The 13399-nt window shown below is 51.2% G+C and overlaps 1 protein-coding gene and 1 long non-coding RNA gene across 3 annotated transcripts in view; one reads left to right on the top strand and one right to left on the bottom strand.

Annotated features, from left to right (window-relative positions):
* TCF7L1 (transcription factor 7 like 1) overlaps window positions 1-13399 on the top strand; it is a 170987-nt gene that overhangs the window by 124464 nt on the left and 33124 nt on the right. The window lies entirely within an intron of this gene.
* LOC149128033 (uncharacterized) lies at window positions 426-4098 on the bottom strand. The gene is made up of 2 exons (XR_016229255.1): window positions 4012-4098; window positions 426-3819 (listed from the first exon to the last, which is right to left on the bottom strand). It is a non-coding gene; the product is annotated as an uncharacterized LOC149128033 (long non-coding RNA).

Below are 13399 nucleotides of genomic sequence, written 5' to 3'. Positions count from 1 at the left end.
CTGAGTAGTAGTTGAATGTTTACTCAGGAACATTATTATAGTTTTCAGCTACTTATGGAATCATTGCTGGTGTGAGTGTGTGTGTTTGGTATATGAAAGCCATAGCTTTAAAATTTATTTCCAATAATATTAGTAGAACTATGTCAGCCCCTAAAGCCAAATTAAAGTTAACTGTAATCACAGAAGGCTTGCAGGCCCATACCTGAGGGCTTTGGTTTCTGTGAGGTGCATCACATTAGCCAACCCGTGGGTTCCCAGCACCAGTGGCCACTCTCCAGGCAGGCATTCAAGGAAAGCGCATCCTCAGTGGGTTCTTGGTTACGAAGCTTGTGTGTGCTGGATGGGCCTGCAGTCCACACCTCCCAGGATGGAGCCAAGGAAGAAGACTTGGAAAGTGGCTGATTCTGCCAGCAGCAGATGTTGCAGGGATAAGCAGGTGCACTTTAGTTGACATAAAAGCCACCCTAAGCAAAAAGTAGTAGTAGTTGATGTTGCCAGAGCCAAAAAGAACAGAATGCAGGCTTCGAACATCCTCTCTGAGCATCTCCTGGTCCCTGTGGCCTCTGCCAAGCCTCATGGAACAAGTGAGAGAGGAGACTGCCTCCAGTCCAGGGTAAAGATGCAGATGGTTACAGGAATTTCGTTAAGTACTTCTGCAAGGTTCAAGTTCAGTATCTCTAAGGAAAACTTTTTCCAGGATGTTGCCCAGAGGGAAGAGATGGAACCATGCAGAAGAACAAGATATATACACAGGTGATGCCTGCAGCCAGTTAGCACACAAGTAGAGAACAAGAGGTCCCAGTGCCCAACTAGAGTAAGTCCTCCAGAGATTCCTACTGGAACCCAGGACTGAGGGGCCAGCTGTGTCTGAAGTGGGGAACTGCTGTGGCTTCAGGTACCCTGTTCTCACCCCATGATCGCACCAAGCTAGAAACTGGGGGAAAAAAAAAAAACATAAATGACAGAACACCATGAGTTCTGTCTGCCGTGTAAGAAGGGTCTGGGTGCCTTTCTCTCCCTCTCTCCCATCCGCTTCTAGACTGCGATGACTGCTCACCTTCCAGATGCAGCTGAGGAGAGCCAAAGTCCTCAGAAGCCCTTACTTACTGGCCACGGTTGTCCACATTGGTAGTGCAACCCCTGGTGAAAGTGAGGGGGCTTAAGCAGCCACATACTCAGAGGCCAAAGCTGTTGATGGCTGGAACCTGGTAGAAAGTGGTGCTGGAGACTGGGGCTGGTGGCTGGAGCTGGGAAGGAAGGATTGGGCCGTGATGGCCACTGAGCAGGCGGGGTTTCCCTGAGAGCGGTGGGGAACCACCCCTAGAGCTTTTGGTGACAGTCGGCAGCGTGAAAGACAGGCTGGGCCCAGAGGGTGCTGCAGGCCAGAGCTCAGTTCAGAGCTCCACAGAGGGCCAGGGTAGCAACGAGGAGCAGGGAGAGCAATCTGGGACACGGTGCAGAGTTCACATGTCGGGAGTTGGTCCCCGTCAGATGCAGGATGTGCAGGAAGGAGAGAAGAAACCAGATCACTCCAGAGATACAGTAGTCAGGGTGACCCTGTGTCCTGGGTTCTGTTGGTTGCCCAGTGTCACGGTCACAATGACCCCTCCCACTTTCAGAAAGGCCATTTATAGGATCTTGAGAAACTGAGTCCGTGTGGACTTTGAAGAGTGTACTTGGGATGTGGCCAGGTGTAAAAGAGGCAGCTGGAAACGAGGAGTAAGGTGGGACCAGCCACAACGACAAGAGTGGCCACCATGTGGGTGCCAACCTGCTGGGTGGGGGGTGGTGAGCTGTGCAGGGAAGGTTGAGAACACCAGCCCTCGGGGGAGGCCACCAGGGCACTAGCGATTGGCTGGAGGGCAAGTGGAAAAGCAGCTGAAAGCCATGTCTAGAAGGGCTTCCTAGGGAAGAGAGCTGGAGGAAGCAGGATGGCCCTGCATTTGGGCACTGGGGGGTCAGTGGAGGCCTTAGCTAGCACAGTCGCAGGGACAGGGATGCCACGCTGCAGTGGGCCCAGGGATCAGAAGGAGTGGAAGGGCCAGGAGTGACACACACCATGGGAGATGCCCGACTCTGGGACTCGGCCAGCTGCACGGACTGCCCCTTTTGTGTTTTGTGGGAGAGGAGGGGATGGAAATTGAGGAGGAAGATGTCAATGGCCCATTAAGCCGGGGATGTGTTTGCTTTGTTTTAAGATGTATTTTATTTATTTGAAAGGCAAAGTTATGGGGGAGGGGAGACAGAGAGAGAGAAAGAGGACAGAGATCTTCCACCTGCTACTTCACTCCCCAGATGGCTGCAACAGCAGGTGCGGGGCTAGGCAGAAGTCAGGAGCCTGGAACTCCATCTGGTTCTCCCACATGGGTGGCAGGGGCCCGAGTATTTGGGCCATCTTCCGTGCCTTCCTCAGGCTCATTAGCTGGGCAGCCAGCACTGAAACCAGTGCTCCAGAATGGGATGTTGGCATCCCAGTCAGCAGCTTAACCCCATGCCCCATAGTGCCAGCCCAGGACTTTGTGTTTAATCCACCACATGTTTGAGTGACCCTGAGTGGGAAACCTTTGACCTCAAGAAATTGGTGAGAAGTTTGGGGCATTGAAGAATGGGTAAAGGCAATCAAGGTGTAGGGAATGGAGAATTCTCCCAGGGAACCTGCTCAAAGCCACCAGTGGACCACCCCTCCCAAGTCTGGCCCTGCGTGTGCATTCCGGACCCTGGGACATGGAACTGGAGTTGCTGCCCTTTAGCGTCAGTGGATGGGAAACAGGGGCCTCAGAAGGGAAGCAGCAGAGACATGGGCTCCAGGTCATCCAAGGCAGGCCCTGGGCAAGGCCTGACCCCCTCCCAGTCTTGCCCGGTGAAGCTGCTTGTGAGAGCCCTGTAGCCAGCCTCACACGGGGGCTCTGCCCAGAGTGTGCTACCAGGTCCCTGCGACTTGAGAAATGTTTTTAAAGCTTCTGCGCTCAGAAATGTGCCCTCCTCCCCAGCCCAACCAGCCTGGCCTGGATGCCTGAAATTCCATGAAAACCAAGCCCTGGATTTGGTTGAAGAGGTTGGGGAATGCAGCCCCTCTCCCAACCCAGAAATAAGGCGTGTGCTAGCGCTGTCAGACTGTTAAAGCAACATTGGTGGTGATGGTGAATTTGTCCGATGTTAGGAGACCCTTCAACGGACTATCTTCAGGTTATAGGTTCTCCATATCTACCAGAAGGTTCCACCTGGGATCTTTTTTTTTTAATATTTATGTATTTATATATTTATTTGAAAGGCAGGGTTACAAAGAGGCAGAAAGAGAGAGGTCTCTGGTTCACTCCCCAGTTGGCCACAATGGCTGGAGCTGTGCCGATCTGAAGCCAGGAGCGTCCTCTGGGTCTCCCACACAGGTGCCAGGGGCCATCCTCTACTGCTTTCCCAGGCCACAGCAGAGAGCTGGATCGGAAGTGGAGCAGCTGGGACTAGAACTGGTGCCCCTATGGGATGCCGTCACTGCAGGCTGCGGCTTTACCCACTAGGCCGCAGCGCAGGCCCCCACGTGTGATCTTACAAGGATCCTCTAATGCAGAGAAGTCTCCAGGGCAGTGGGTTAGGCAAGGGAGAGACCACAGTGGCTGGCATACAGAAGCACTAAAAAAATGCTTGGGTCAGGTGGGTGGGTGCTAGCTTTGGCAGGTGAGAACATAAAAGAGCCAGGACCATAGATCCATGGAGTCATGCTTGCAGAAGCCAGCAGCGGGTGGAAGTGCAGAAAGACACCGAGGGGTGTGTGTGAGCATTTGGGGACAACTCTGACCTCACATTACCATCATTTGGAGAACCCTCAAAAAAAAAAAAAAAAAGATGAGTAAGCCTCACTCTGGAGCACTAAAGGCAAAATGGGGATGGGCCATGAGTCTGTTCTCAAAGCTCCTCCAGCCAGCCCTGATGCCTGGGGAGGTGTGAGAACTGGCAGCTGAGCTGTCTGCTGCCCTTCACGTCTGGCACCCAAGCCTTCCTGCACAGGGTACCCACCTGCCGGGCAGTCACAGGAGGAAGGGCACGGACTGTGGGTCACACTTCTCGTGTTCTGACGGGACTGTCTAGAGAGAGCTGCCAGGACTCCATTCAAAGGAAGACAGCGCTTAAACGTTCAGCAATGAGAGGCCGGAGATTGGAATACAGACTTGACTGGTTTTTTGTTTTCTTTTTTTTTTACTGGTTTTATGTCTTTTTTTTTTTAAGATTTATTTATTTGAAAGGCAGAGTTACACAGAGAAGGAGAGGCAGAGAGAGAAACAGAGAATCTTCCATTCATTCACTCCCCAAATGGCTGCAACGGCCAGAGCTGGGCCAATCTGGAGCCAGGAGATTTTTCCAGGTCTCCCACACAGGTGCAGGGGCTCTAGGACTTGGGCCATCTTCTTCTGCTTTCTCAGGCCACAGAGGAGAGCTGGATCAGAAGTGGACCAGTCAGGTCTCGAACCAGCACCCATATGGGATGCCAGCACTGCAGGCAGTAGCTTTACCCGCTATGTGGTTTTATGTCTTTAAATTTCTTTAATTAAAAGGTGACTCTCATTGCCTGTGTTTGTTTTTACATTTTAAAAGGTGACCTGCCTTTAGCCAAAAGAAAACGAAAACACCCATGTGCTTATCGTCCAGAGATCATTTCAACCCATTCCTTAGTGTACATACTTTCAGATCTCTCCTCAACAAAGATACCTGTTTTGCAAAAGTGAGATTCTGTGTTTCGTATCCTGTTTTTTCACTTAACTCTGTGTAGGAAGCACCTTTTCTTGTCTGTAAATATCCACTTACTACATAAATTTAGATATCATACTTGTAGCACAAAGTTTCCTATCCTGCGCAGTCTCGGTGAGCATTCCTGTAGCTCCGTTTTGCTCACTTCCTTAATTATTCCCCGGGATACATTCCTAGAGGTGGTGTGTCTTGGGAAGACTTGATACATAACTCCAAATTGCTCAAGAAAGGATTTGCTAATTTACTCACCCACCAACATGGTATGAAGAACTGCCTGTGGTAATTAAAGGGGGGATGTGCTAATTTCACAGTCTCAAAGTAGCTAACTCATTACTGAGCTCCTAACTTCTTTATCTCTGGTTCTGCAAACAAATGGGAGTGGAGCTGAGGTTTTCTCTGATGGCTTGGTGCCCAGCACCCTCCAGGTCACTGCCTGCTGGGATACTCAGTGTGGCAGGTATTCTTAGCTGGGGCCTTTGTTCCCACTGGCCAGGCCTGCTTCCTGTAGGTGCCTGGGAACCACCAGGGGGCAGTGTGTAGTTACAGACGTCCTCTGCCTTCCAGTTTATTTGTAATGAAATTTGAAAAATACAATTACTCTTTTGTTGTATATTCTAGGACTTGTGCAGACTGGCATTCACAGAAGTGATTTGCTTATGTTAATATTTCATCTACCAATCATTTTTACATTTGCCTCTAGTTTACATGTTGGTTGTGAAAGATCCATCATTGTTCTGGAGCTGGGTGGTTCTAATCACAGCTCTGCTGGCTGCCTGTGTGACCCTGGTGGCAGACTCACCCCTGCAGGCCCGAGAGCCTTACCTAAGGGCTTGGCCCCTCCTCTTCCAGCACTAGTATCATGGAGTGTTGAAGGTGGCCATTGGGATGATAGAAGACTTCGATAAGTTATTGAACATCTCTGTACCTGAGTCCCTTCGTCTGTTAAATGGTGATGATAGCATTAACTTATAAATCTGTGAGTGTGAGAATTGAGTAATACATGGACATGGCTTGGTGGAGTGGGCACAGGATAACTGAGCAGCAAATGTTGTCTCTGAAGAAGTCTGTTGATTTTGTGCACAGTTTGCTGACTTTGCCTTTTGCACGTATTTATTTGCTTACCTGGAATAATAATGTTACAATATGAATTTCAAAATTGCTACATTCCTCAGCAAGACTTACGGGCACCGCCCCAGCCTCCAGGACCCTAGCTTAGAAGAGTTAGGACATACAGTCAGCTCTTGGTTACCGGCAGCTGGTGGGCCCTAGGGCCCCTGAAGAAATCCAAATCCATGATGCTCACGTCCCTTAAGTGAAATGATGCGGATTTGCATACAGCCTACACACATCCCTCTGTAGACTTCAGATCATCTCTAGAGTACTTATAATACCTAATATAATGTGAATGCTGTGTACATAGTTGTTACCCTATATTGTTTAGGGAATCATACCATGAAAAAAAAGCCTTGAGAATAATATTCAGTGAGGCCACAACCATCCCAGGCCTGACCACGTGTATCATCTGTGGTTGGTGGAATCTGCAGTTGTGAGGGCAGGCTTGTGTAGCTGGTGGTCACACACACACACACACGTGTACTATAGGGAAGATAGAATCAGAAGCAGATGGGAAGTCAGTAAATGTTTCCTTTTTCTGATCAATATCCTTGTATTAAGTAAATGTAGTCTTGGCTGGCTGGTGGCAGGGGGCTGACCCATTGCCCTCCCAAGAGCTTATAGCTTCGCCCTAGGTCAGCTGAATTGGGACTGTGGCGATACCATTCACCAGCATTTCCAGGAGGAGCACTTAACCCTGAAGCTCCCTGCAGGAGTCATCAGGCATCTCACAAATGACGTGCTGTGCCGAGAGCTGGCGCCCCGGGACAGCTAACACTGGAGTTGTGTCCACAAGAAGCTCAGAGGGAGAGAGGGAGGGCAGGTGACGCTGGCTGTTTGCAGGCGTCAGCGTGCAGCAGGGCGTAGACAGACTTGGAGGAAGGGCTGAGGGCGGACAAGGAGAGCACGTGGAGCCCTTGCTTGCGTGGTGGGCGCCTGGCGAGACGGTGGAAAGTGAGGAAGAGGTGTTTTTTTAAAGGTTTATTTATTTGAAAGGCAGAGTGACAGAGAGACTGAAAGAGATCTTACATCCACTGGCTCACTCCAAATGCCCACACTAGTCCACGCCAAAGTGAGAAGCCAGAAACTCAGTCCTGGTCTCCCTCACGGGTGGCAGGGACCGAAGTACTTGAGCCATCGTCTGCTACCTCCCGGGATGCATTAGCAGGAAACTGACTGAGAAACTGAGCATCCCAGACTCAAACCCAGCACTCGCATATGGATGCAGGCATTGCTTAGCCCGCTGCACCAGTGCCCACCCCGTGTCCGAGGTGGTGACCTAGGAGTGGATCTGGGTGAGCAGCGGTTTGGGAGGAGAACAGCAGTGTGACCTAGGACATGTTACCTTTGGGTTTGTGTGCAGAGCCTCATTGTGCAGTTCCTAGGGTCACCCTCACCCCAAAGTTGGCATAGCCCCTGAATGCATAAATCCATGACTCTAGACTAATGTTTCCCAAATGTCGTTTGTTTACATACTACCTGTCCTGTTTACTTAATATTTCTCTTTGAATTAATTCAGTCTTCCTTGTTTTTAAAAATGTAGCTTCAGAGGCCGGTGTTCTGGTGGTAAAGCTGCAACCTGTGACACTGGCATCCCATACTGGCACCAGTTTGTGAATAAATCATTTAAAGGGGGGGCATCATTGTAAACAACTATGTCCAAAAAATAAGTTTTCCTATGTTTGTATATGACTATATATGCACACAGAATACATATGTATTTTAATGACTACTAAAATGAATATTTTAGGTTAAAAAATAGGAGAGGTTATTTTTTAGAATCAAGATGAGAATTGGGAACAGCGTGTTGCTGAAGCAAGGAGAAGAGGCCTGGTGAGTGTTGAGTGTTGTGATCATGCATATAAAGCATCCGACACACCGCGTGCCCATAGGAAATGTTAATTCCTTAGCCCCTTCCAGTGTCCATCATGATTTCCTGTGCCCTCCCTTCCTGCAGAATCATTTTATTGTGCACGTACACACAGTTGCACATGCACACACACACCGGAATGGTGCAGGAGCCTGCACTTTGGGCCCTGTGTTGGGAGGCTGCTGGTGAGGCCCTTCTTGTCAGAGCCCTTTCTCACCTGTGGGGTCGGAGCCGTGCCCTGGCCCTGAGCCCAGGGGCTTCTGACCTGCCCCAGGAGCCGTGGAGAAGAGCTCTGACAGGGCCCGGGAGGTGCCATGCACTGGGAGGCCACTCCGGGCTGCCTGGCTTTCCTTTGTGTTGTGTATTTTACTGACCCCAGATAAGCACTTCCTGTTCCCCATTGATTATACACAGATCCTGCTTCCTTTCTCCTCAATACCTGGGATGCCTTCCAGCTTCTCCTCCCACAAGGGAAAATCCATAAACCTCAGAATTCCCAGGCCTGCTTTTGGTCAATGGGTTTTTTGCAAATCATGCTTTTTTGCTGTCCAGTCACATTCTTTGTGGGGCCTGCACCTCTGTCTAGGAACTGAATTCCTCTTGGTGCCAGCCAGGGTTCTGCCCGTCCTTCTCACCAGATAAGTTATCTGTGTCTACCTTTGGGCCCAAGTCAGAGAAAATAATAGATTGCATGTCACATGCTGGTTTTAATAGCTACCTGCTCTACTGTGCTAAGGATTCTGAGGTCTTATCCAGCTTTAGTGCGAAAGAGTGCTGTGATCTATTAGCAATGTCTGCCATGGACACAAAGAGGGGTGTGGCGGCAGTTGTGCTATCCCCAGATTCCAAGGTCAAATTGAAGCTTCTAAAAGGCAAAAGTCATACTTTTGTGCTCTTTGGTTAAAGTATAAAAGTCCAGAGCCTGGTATTCTGATGCCAGCATCAACAGTTTTGGTGATTTGGGTAAATTCAGGAGTTTTTAGCAAGCTCAGTTTCCCAATTTGTAAGATTTATTTATTTGAAAGAGCATCAGAGAGAGAGAGAAAGAGAGCTTTCATCTGCTGGTTCACTCTCCAGATGGCTGCAACAGCCAAATTTGGGCCAGGCCAAAACCAGTAGACAGGAATTCCATCCAGGGCTCCCACGTGGGTGGCAGGACCATAATCTGCTGCCTTCCCAGGCACATTAGCAGGGAGCTAGCTCAGAAGCAGAGCAGTGGGAACTCGAACTGGCACCCCAGTACGGGATGCCAGCATTGCAAGCAGTGCCACAACACTGGCCCCAGTTTTCTGATTTTAACATGAGGCTGATATTTCCTTAACTATATCCAGGGTCAAAAAGATTAAATCTGATCATATAAAACGCTTAAAAAGGTAAAATGACCACAGAAGTATATCTTGCCTAGATGACCCAGCTTGGATCCACCCACATAAAGGGTTCTAGTTTTTCCCATGATAATCCCTGCCCACTATGAGCCCTCTTTTCTTGGAATCTGTCATTTGCTGGTCTTTTTTTTTTTAATCCTCCCGGGGGTCAGTTAAGCAGCAGTAAAGATGCTGCTCAGGATGCCACATCCTGTATCAGAGGGCCTGTTTCAATTCCTGGCTCCACTTCCCATCCAGCTTCCTGCTTGCACACACCCTGGGTGGCAGCAGATGATGGCTAAAGTCAAGTTCATCCCTGCCTCCCCTGGAGGAGTTCCAGATTGCATTCCTAGCTCCTACCTTTGACCTGGCCTGGTCTTGGCTATTGTGGGCATTTAGGGAATGAAGCAGCAGCTGGAAGATCTCTGACCGTCTTTGTCTGTCTTTCCAGGTAAAATAATTTTTTTTTTTTTTTTTTTTTTTTTTTTTTTTTTTGACAGGCAGAGTGGACAGTGAGAGAGACAGACAGAGAGAGAAAGGTCTTCCTTTTGCCGTTGGTTCACCCTCCAATGGCCGCCGCTGCAGCCGGCGCACCGCGCTGATCCGATGGCAGGAGCCAGGAGCCAGGTGCTTTTCCTGGTCTCCCATGGGGTGCAGGGCCCAAGCACCTGGGCCATCCTCCACTGCACTCCCTGGCCACGTCAGAGAGCTGGCCTGGAAGGGGGGCAACCGGGACAGAATCCGGCACCCCGACCGGGACTAGAACCCGGTGTGCCGGCGCCGCAAGGTGGAGGATTAGCCTAGTGAGCCACGGCGCCGGCTCAGGTAAAATAATTTTTAAAATCCCCCCTGTGGCATATCGTGCTCTCAGTCACTTCGGTATGCAGTGCTCATTAAAACATGGAGGAAACGCTCTGTCAGAGCTGCCGCTGCATCTAGACGAGCGGGTAGGCAGCTTCCTGGAAGTGGGCAGGGTCCTTGCCAGCTGTGAATAGTGTGGGCAAGCGAAGGGCGGGTGAGAAGAGACACTGCACATCGTGCAGAGTGGGATTTGGGGCCCGTCACTGCTGTACACCGCCCCAATTCTTCCATGCGGACAACAGGTGTGTCGTCAGTCTGAGGCAAAGGAACCTGCAGCCAGCCCCAGCCCCTGAACCCAGGTTACTACACCCAGTTCCCTGCTGGACGGAGAGCCTTCAGGGAACTGGGTGCAGGTGAAAGACTGCTGGAGTGGCCCAGCAGTTGTCCAGAAACCACGGAACAGGGTTGGCAACAGGAGGAGGGGAGACAACTGTAGGCAGATCTTGAGGTTTCTGGTTGGGGAAACTTAAAGGTACAGGTTTGCCTTTAATACTTTGCTTACTATTGGTACGATATCGTACTTGGCCACTGTAAAGATTTCAAGTGCAGGAGCTGGTGCTGTGGTATAGTGGGTAAAGCCACTGTCTGCAACGCTGGCATCCCATGTTCCAGTCCTGGCTGCTCCACTTCCTATCCGGCTCCCTGCCAATGTGCCTGAGACAAAAGCGGAGGATGGCCCACGTTCTTGGGCCCCTGTACCCAACTAGAAGACCCAGTTGAAGCTCCTGGCTCCTGACTTCAGCCTGGCCCAGCTCCAGCCATTGCAGACATGTGGGGAGTGAACCAGCAGATTCAAGTTCCCTATCTCTCCCTTTCTGTCTTGTAACTCTGCCTTTCAAATAAGTAAAATAGATCTTTAAAAAAAGATTTCAAGTGCAGAAGAAAAGTACTAAGAAAAAACTAATACAGTGACCTGGAATGCTAAAACCCAGTGACAACATTTTGGTGACCGTCCTTTGAGAAATCTATGTAAGACCTCAATCAGAGGACTCACAGAGCCCAAAACCACTGCAGAGAAGCGCGGAGAGGGCTTCCAGGCAAGAGCTAATTTCCCCTGAGCTGCCAGTACACCCAGACCTGAGAAGTGCCCGTAGCGTGTGGCATTAAAAAGTCCGTTACCTACATTTTCTCCCTGAAGTCATCTGTGGTCCCACCGAGACAGCAGATGGACTGCACCAGAAGCTAGCCTGTGTGCAGGGTGCCAAGCAGTGGACAGGAAGCCGTGAGAAAGTGGGAGCAGCCCTTGTTCGTGCAAGGACACAGCCATCACCACCCAGCCCTCGGCTCCCATCCGAGGCACACAGCCCTTTCCATCTGGAGTGTGTCTCAGCTTGCTACCTGTGGTGACTTCACACTCCTTCTCCCCCAGCCCCGACCCCAGCAGGTGGGAAGCCCACCTCTTCACTCTTGCTTGCCACACACACCTGTTTCCTCTCCTCTGCTTATGTCAAGCCCCAGTCTCAGAACCGGAGAAGTGCACGTTGAAACACCCATGAGGGACTGTTTTTCACCTGTCTGTTGGCAAAGATGAAAGAGTTGCATGGCTGTGTGCGGGCCAGGGAGTGGGAAATGAGCTGTCTCCTGCTGGCAGCAGTGGCAGCGGTGTAGACGGCGAGACATTTAGCAATACGTCTCCAAACCGAAGCAGATGCACCTTTGACCTAGCAGTTCCTCTCACAGCTGGAAATGTGTCCAACAGCTGTGCTCATACCTGAGCAAAATGATGTGTGTTCGCTGCACCGACGACCAGGGAACTGCTCCATGCCTGTGAGTAGGGACTGTTGAGTGAATCCTGGCACCGCCATACGGCGGGTATGGTGCAGCCACTGCTGGGAATGAGGCAACTCCCTAGGCAGTGGTGTGGAACCAGGTCTCCTGTGCTGCAGGTGAACAGCCAGGGTCATATGTGAAGACCAGAGCTCACGGTCGGAAGCCAGCAGGTGGGCTCTGTACCTAGTGGGGGCCAGGGCAGGTAACCTCACCTCACCTGAGGGGCGGGCAGTGCTGTAGGTAGATTCCCAGATACAGCAGTGACAAGGTGCAAGCCAGAAGGGAGAGGAGGAGGGAGGAGCCCACAGGGTTCGGCTCAGAAGGACCAGGTGTCCAAAGTCAGGTGTGGCAAAGTCTGTGGTGTGATCGTGGCCAGGCAGTGAGCACAGACACTGCCTGAGCCCAGCAGACCCAAGGTCACCGCTGACAGCCAAGGCAGCTCGGGATTGGGCAGGCCTGGAAGCCCAGGACTCTGTCCCAGTGGTCCCCATGGCCAGGACCACCACTCAGTGCCCACACCCAGCGCTCTGGGGGCACAGCTGCCTGGAAGAAGTGCCTGCCCATGTAGGCCAAGGACCATGGGTGTGTCAGCTCTCCAGCTGTCTGTGAGCAGGGCCAGCAGTCCCAGCAAGTCAGGGCAGACCGAGGCCCCTGCACTCCTGCCCACAGGCAGTGGCGCTTGGGCCAGCTGATACCAGGCCAGCTGTTCGCATCTCTTCCCAGCTCTGCCTCAGTGACTCATCGTGGCACCCTGAAATCAGCCAGAGTGGGAGCATTGACACCATGGATACCGGCAAATGCTACAGAGCAGGGTTGGTGTTCTGTTTTGTGTTTTGATTGCAGAGCCGATTGTTAAGCACTTAGCCAACTACCACTAAGTGGGATCTCTCTCCAGAGTGCTGCCGGCGAGTGAGTGTTAATTAGCTCTTCCTTGTCCCGGGTGAAGTGCAGGTCATAGGCTCATTGCACAAGAATAACTTGGAAATGTAATGACTGAACAGGTTTCTCACCATGTGCCCAGCACTCTGCCTGGCTCTGCCCACCACCCTCAAAATGATCGCCCTGCCAGGAGGTGAGTGTTCACCCTCCCATTTCACAGATGAGAAGCCAGAGGTTCTGAAAGGTACACGGCCGGGCCCCTCAGCATGGTCTCCACCCCAGAACCCACTGCACTGCACTTTGAGCAGCAGCTACATTTGGTCTCTTCTTCCATAGGCTGCCATCTGGTCCAGGCCTCGCCTTCCAGCTGAGAAGGAAAATATCCCCCATTTTAAAGGTGGCAAAGTAGAGTCCAGGGAAGTTTAGAAAGAGCCTGGAACCCCAGTCTCTTGCTTCGTATGCCCCATGTCTTGTAGACAAAAGTACCAGATTGTCTGGAGTGAGAGGGGACAGAAATGGAACAATTAGGGGAAAGGTGGGGGACATGAAGGAAACAGGTATGGGGGGGATTAAAACCTAAGATTATTTGGAGCCCCTCTGTTGCCACTGCCTAGTGTCAGGGTCCAACCTCCAAAAATATTTATTGACGAAATAAATGACGGCCGGCGCCGCAGCTCAATAGGCTAATCCTCCAGCTGCGGCGCCAGCACCCCAGGTTTTCGTCCTGGTCGGGGTGCCAGATTCTGTCCCGGTTGCTCCTCTTCCAGTCCAGCTCTCTGCTATGGCCTGGGAAGGCAGTGGA

This window comes from Oryctolagus cuniculus, chromosome 2 (assembly GCF_051225735.1).
Source record: "Oryctolagus cuniculus isolate XC-2025 breed Fujian yellow rabbit chromosome 2, ASM5122573v1, whole genome shotgun sequence".
NCBI classification, from domain to species: Eukaryota; Metazoa; Chordata; class Mammalia; order Lagomorpha; family Leporidae; genus Oryctolagus; species Oryctolagus cuniculus.
The sequence above is the reverse complement of the archived record's forward strand: the minus strand, read 5'-3'. Positions and strand labels throughout refer to the sequence as shown.